This window comes from Trichechus manatus, unplaced genomic scaffold (assembly GCF_000243295.1).
Source record: "Trichechus manatus latirostris isolate Lorelei unplaced genomic scaffold, TriManLat1.0 scaffold00123, whole genome shotgun sequence".
Lineage (NCBI taxonomy): Eukaryota > Metazoa > Chordata > Mammalia > Sirenia > Trichechidae > Trichechus > Trichechus manatus.
The window spans coordinates 6548960-6555818 of record NW_004444059.1 but is presented as its reverse complement, the minus strand read 5'-3'; the positions used below and the strand labels follow the sequence as shown (position 1 = coordinate 6555818).

General features: G+C 39.9%; 1 pseudogene; it reads right to left on the bottom strand.

Annotated features, from left to right (window-relative positions):
- Nucleotides 1–1209: 1209 nt before the first annotated feature.
- LOC101359306 (quinone oxidoreductase pseudogene) overlaps nt 1210–6859 on the bottom strand; it is a 28717-nt pseudogene continuing 23067 nt past the window's right edge.

Below are 6859 nucleotides of genomic sequence, written 5' to 3'. Positions count from 1 at the left end.
GGGTTAATATGTTGTGGGGTTGTTAACCAATGTCATAAAACAACATGTGTACTACTGTTTCATGAGAAACTATTTGTTTTGTAAGCCTTCACCTGAAGTACAATAAAATATTAAAAAAAAAAAGATTGTTGTCCTCACAGAACAAATGGTAATCAACCATTAAAATGGTGAAAGTTCTACTGTGATGGTTAAGATTGTGTGTCAACTTGGCTGGGCCATGATTCTCAGTGTTGTGGCAGTTGTATAATGTTGTGATCACTACCCTGTTGAGATTTGATATGTGATCACCTCCATGATGGTATCTGCTTTGGGTAGCTAATCAGTTGAAAGGGAGTTTCCTTGGGCATGTGGCCTGCATTGTGCTGGATCCTGCAGCTGGCTCCTGTTCATCTGACCTCTGGTTCTTGGGACTTGAGCTAGCAGCTCACCAGCAGTTTTGCCTGCCAATCTTGGGATTCATTGATCTTTGCAGCCTGTGAGCAAGAGCTCTGCTCTCTGACCTGGCAGTCTTGGGTTTGCCAGCCCCTGCAGCTACATGAATCAGGAGAAGCCTCTATCCTGACCCAGAGACTTGGGACATTCCAGCCTCTACAACCTCACAAGCCATTTCCTTGATATAAATGTCTCTCAGTATATATTTTTGTGCTTTACTGGTTTTGCTTCTCTAGAGAAACCAGCCTAAGGCATCTACTATTTTGGGAAATATTGGGAAAACTATTTCTCTGGACATTGTTTATTCTTGCCCTTCCAAGAGACTTGTAGATCCAGATAAGATTACTTTGGAAAAGGAGTCCTTTTTAGTCTAGAAAATCTTCAAAGTCCAGCAAAATTCTAGGTTAATCAGAGACTAAAGAACATTTTTAAGGATAAGTAGGTGTGGAAATCCTTATTTTGATTTAGTATGTTTTAGTCAAAGGTATGGAATTAATAATCAAATATCAGTTCAGAATTTCTGGAATGCACCTGAATGCCAACCAACCACTAACATTCTATTTCCAACTATGATGACTCCTCGGTTGGAGGCAGAAGATTTAAAAAATTATTATTTGCTATAAAAATAAATTTTACTCCAGTGTCCATGATCTCTAAAGAAAAATCTTGCTTTTTACTATGAGAAACTACCGAGTCAAATGAATACTAATTAAAACAAGTAAAGCTGGGGGTGGGGAGAGCTCTAATTATGTAGCAAATACATGAAAGAATTAATCATCATAAGAGAAAGATCATTTTTCCAGCAGTCCTATTACCATAAATGATATTTTCATGAGCTTGTGCTACTTACTCCGAAGGATATTGAGAACCTATTACAGGTTTCAACCAACCAGTTTCCATCCCAGCTTGAAGGGCTGCTGCAAACTGCTGAAATTCCTCTGAGGGTGATGAAAAGCAAGGAACTCCAATTATCCTAGGCTCCTTTGCCATGGTATCCTGCGGGTTTATCTCAATCGGACCTCTACTGCCAACAATTACTTGCCCCCATATGACAGAAGTTTCAAATCATTACTAAAATTTACATCAGCTAGCATTTCAATAATCACATCAATTCCTTTATCACCCAACAGATTTCTTAATTTCATCAATATAATTAACGTCTCTGTGATTAAACACTTCATGGGCTCCATTATGCAAAACAATGTTTTGACCTTTTTTGGTACCAGCTGTACCCAAAACCATTAAGCCATAAGCTCTAGCAATTTGGCAAGTTGCTAGTCACCTCCTCCACTAGCCCCATGAACCAGAACAGTTTCTCCAGCTTTCACATGAGCACTGTGGAAGACAGCTCGATAAGGAGTAAAGTAAGGGACACGGATAGCAGCTCCTTCTTTAAAATTCAGTCTTTCTGGTAGTGAGTAAAGTGTGTGATCTGCTGCAAGGGCATACTCTGCATAGCTCCCAGAGACCATGCTGGTAGTGAAAACTCTGTCACTTTTCTTGAAAGCAGATACATTATCTCCAACAGCTTCTACCACCCCAGACACATCTGAGCCAGGAGTATAGGGCAAGATTGGTAGTCACCTATAAGTACCAGAGCGAATATATGTCTCCACTGGATTTACACTACATGTGTGGACTTTGATTAGAACCTGACAGTCTTTTGGAATTGGTTGTGCAACATCCAGCTGGAGTTTCAACACTTTTGGTCCACCAAATTCAAAAACTCTAATAGCTCTCATCAACTTCTGTCCTGTGCCATGGTGATTGGCTTAGTCATCTAGTGCTGCTACAACAGAAATACCACAGGTGGATGGCTTTAACAAAGAGAAATTTATTTCTTCACAGTAAAGTAGGCTAAAAGTCCAAATTCAGGGTGTCAGCTCCAGGGGAAGGCTTTCTCTCTCATCAATGTTCCCCAGGACTAGCAGCTTCTCTGCACAGGGACCCTCGGTCCAAAGGACACGCTCAGCTCCGGGCACTCCTTTCTCGATGGTATGAGGTCCCCCGTCTCTCTGTTCACTTCTCTCTTTTATATCTCAAGAGATTGCCTCAGGACACAATCCAGTCTTGTAGATTGAGTCCTGCCTTACTAACACAACTGCCACCCATCCTCCTTCATTAACATCATAGAAGCAGGATTTACAACATATAGGAAAATCACACAATACCAGGAATCATGGCCCAGCCAAATTGATACACACATTTTTGGGGGGATATAATTCAATCCATGACAGCGATCTAGATACAGACTCTGGAATGGGGAACCAAAATCTTTGAAGATTCCTATAATTACTTAATTTTTTAGTGTAGTTTTAGGTTTACAGAAAAATTGCACAAAAAGTACAGAGAGTTTCCATATACCCCTTCTCTCCTCTACACAGTTTCTCCTATCATTAACATCTTGCATTTAGTGTGGTACATTTGATATAATTGATGAATTAATATTAACAACTTCATTATTAATTAAAGCTCATACTTTATATTAAGGTTCACTCGTTGTGTTGTACAGTTCTATGAGTTTTGACAAATGCGTAATGTCATGTATCCAGTATTACAGTGTCATACAGAACAGTTTCATTGCCCTAAAAATCCCTTGTGCTCCACCTATTTGTCCCCTAATTTGCCCACCCCTCCTCTAAATCCCTGGCAAGCACTGTTTTTTTTTAACTGTCTGTATAATTTTGCTTTTCCAGAATGCCATATAGTGGGAAATGGAATCAGAAGTATGCAGACTTTTCAGACAGGGCTTTTTTTACTTAGTGATATGCATTTAAGTTCCCACATTTCTTTTCATAGCTTGATAGCTAATTTCTGTTTATCACTGGACAATACTCCATTGTATGGATGTACCACAGTTTGCCCATTCACCTATTGAAGAATATCTTGGTTGCTTCCAATTTATGGCAATTATGAATAGAGCTGCTAAAAACATTCATGTACAGGTTTTTGTGTGGACATAAGTTTTCAATTCATTTGAGTAAATATCTAGGAACGTGATTACTGGATTGTACAATAAGACTATGTTTAACTGTGTAAGAAATTGCCAGATTGTCTTGCCAAAGTGGCTGTACCGCTTTGCATTTCTACTGGCAATGAATGAAAGTTCCTGTTGCTCCACATCCCCATCAGCATTTGATGTTGTCAGTGTTTTAGATTTTAGCCATTCTAATAGGCATATAGTGGTATCTCATTGTTGTTTTAGATTTTAGCCATTGTAATGAGTGCATGTGGTATCTCATTGTTGTTTTAATTTGAAATTCCCTAACGATCAAAGACTACAGCCTTCAGTATGGATTACACTTCAACATAAAGAAAATAAAAATCCTCAATAAGCGACATCATGGTAAACAGTGAAAATGTTGAAGTTTTCAAGGATTTCAGTTTAGTTGGATCCACAATCAATGCCTATGGAAGCAACAGTCAAGAAATTAAGCTACTACTGGTCTGACAGAGACTGGAGAAACCCTGAGAGCATGGCCCCCAGACACCCTTTTAGCTCAATAATGAAGTCACTCCTGAGGTTCACACTTCAGCCAAAGATTAGACAGGCCCATAATAAAAAAACAGGACTAAATGGGCACACCAGCTCCAGAGCAAGGATGAGAAGGCAGGAGGGGATAGGAAAGCTGGTGATGGGGAATCCAAGGTTGAGAAGAGGAGAGGGTTGACATGTCGTGGGGTTGGCAATCAATGTCGCAAAATAATATGCATATTAATTGTTTAATGGGAAACTAGTTTGCTCTGTAAATCATCTAAAGTACAATTAAAAAAAGAAAGAAAGAAATCAAACTACATATTGCATTGTGAAAATATGCTGCAAAAGACCTCTTTAAAAAATGTTAAAAAGCAATGATGTCACTTTGAGGACTAAGGTGTGCCTGACACAATCCATGGTATTTTTACTCGCCTCATATGTGTACAAAAGCTGGACAATGAATAAGGAAGACTGAAGAAGAATTGATGAATTTGAATTATGGTGTTGGTGAAGAATATTGAATATACCATGGCCTGCCAGAAGAACAAACAAATCTGTCTTAGAAGAAGTACAACCAGAATGCTCCTTAGAAGTAAAGATGGCTTCTTACTTCCACTGGGCTCCTTCTTCTTTCCTCATACAGTCCTTCTGAACCTTGAGAACCTCTAAAGCAACCCCCATATTTTTCATAGTCTTCCTCTTTCTTTGTTTTGGGCTTTGATTTCTCCTTCAAACTGAGCCCATCTACTACCTTCTATCGTTCATGGATGCCTCATAATTTCTGGTCCGCCAAGAGCATCTTTACTTGTTTTACAGAACTGTTATGAATTTGGAGTCCCTGGTTGGTGTAAATGGTTAAAGCGCTTGGCTGCTAACCCAAAGGTTTGTGATTCAAGTCTACTCAGAAGTGCCTCGGAAGAAAGGCCTGGTGATCTCCTTCCAACAAATCAGCTATTGAAAACCCTACAGAGTACAGTTCTACTCTGACACACATGGGGTTGCACTGAGTGAGAATTGACTTGACAGAAGCTGGGTTTTGGTGGTGGTTACAAATTTATTTATAGCATAACTGGTTGTTAAATTGAAAGTTCTAAACAGGACTGTAAGACTGTATATATATCAGATTCCAAAGTGAAGTGACAGACCAGTATATAGGTTTTCAAAGCAGGAGGCTGAGAATCTGTTAGAAAACTTACCCACAACAAAGATATAAATGGGTTAAGAAGGTGGAGGAGGGAGAAATTTGGGGAGGGATTTCTTTGTAGAGAGTTACTGCCGTAATGTTAATTCCACTTCTCTCCTGCAACCCTTCTTTACCTCCTTCACCTCAAGCCTAGATAGAGTAGACTTCAAGGGTCCACTTAGAGAGTTTGATATGTGTTCCCTGGAGTTTGGGAAGCATATTGGTCTGGTATGGGACATAGTCCTGAGGAATCAAAAGATGAAAGTCTATGGTCATTGGCCTGAGGAGTCAGGGTGGAGATAGGGAAGAGAGCTGCTTCTACATTGAAGAGTAGGCCAAAGGTGCATGACTATCCGGGATGAAATGTGGAACCCTTGGGAGGAATATCAACCAGAGGTTATTTTAAAAGTGCTGCTGTGGCTAGGGCTTCTGCCTAAGGACAAGGGGACACGACCCCTCTCTCCCAAAAAAGGATCTGTGTGGGAAGACTGCCAGAAAAAGATAATCTAAAATGAAGCAGCAGTGACCACTGAGGAAAATGAATTCATCACAATACATGCTACTGGAGAAATGCAACCCAAGAATCTAAAAACACCCATGTGAGAGACTCAGCTTTCAAGACCGCAAGGCCTAGAGAGCATGACATCATCTTATAACAGTACTACTCAAGTGAGAATTTTCTGTGTTCCCCTTTCCTGTCTTCTCTTCTTGTCCTCCAACCCTCGAGGGGCCAGAAGCTATGATTATCAAGCTGGGGGAGGAGAAAGAATGAGAGAATAGAAACTAATCACACTTCCTCTTCCAGGTGTCAGGAGGCCTGCCAGAAGCTGGCCCTAATAGTAGGAAAGAAGAGGATTTAATTCTAAATCAATTTTAGTGTTATGATTCTGACTATGAACAGTCCACACTAATTTCTGTATTGAGACTGTTTTGTGACTTAAAGCAAACACACCAAAAACCAAACCCATTGCTGTTGAGCCAATTTTGACTCATGGTGACCACATGTGTTACCATAAGGTTTTCTTGGCTGTAATATTTATAGAAGCCAACTGCCAGGCCTTTCTTCTACGGTGCCTCTGGGTGGGTTCGTACCGGCAACCTTTAGGTTAGTAGACAGGCACCAGCTATTTGCACCACCCAGGGACCTTAGAGAGAGCATAAGACTGCTTCTTAAGAGAGACCAAAAGAGTCAAGGGGGCCTGATCTCAAGGCAGCAGAATTACTTCCTTCATTTAATAAGTTTTAAAAGACTCTAACACATGATGTTAGTTCATCAATTACAAAAGTTGGGTTGAAATTGTTAAATGATACATCTACAAGCTTTATATCTGTTCTATTATTTCTAGGGATTTAAAATGCAGGGAAAGGCTGGATTGTTGGCATAATCCGTTTTTTTTCACCTCTGAAATCATATATTCTTTTACTCTGGTTTCTGAAAATAATTTTCTGTTTTTCCAGCATTTTCATGGTTTCTCTGTTTTTACTTCTAGCCACCAGGCCATTAAAACCTCTGTTTTTTGGGACTAATGAGGCACAGCAGTCCAGTGACAAGAACTAGAATGCAGGAGGGGACAGGAAAGCTGATGATAGGGAACCCAAGACTGAGAAGGGACAGAGTTGACATGTCGTGGGGTTGTTAACCATTGTCATAGGGCAATAGGTGTACTAACTGTTTAATGAGAAACTATTTGTTCTGCAAGCTTCATGTAAGGTACCAAATAAAGAAAAAAATTATCTATGTGAGATCAAATTGACAACAGCAACTC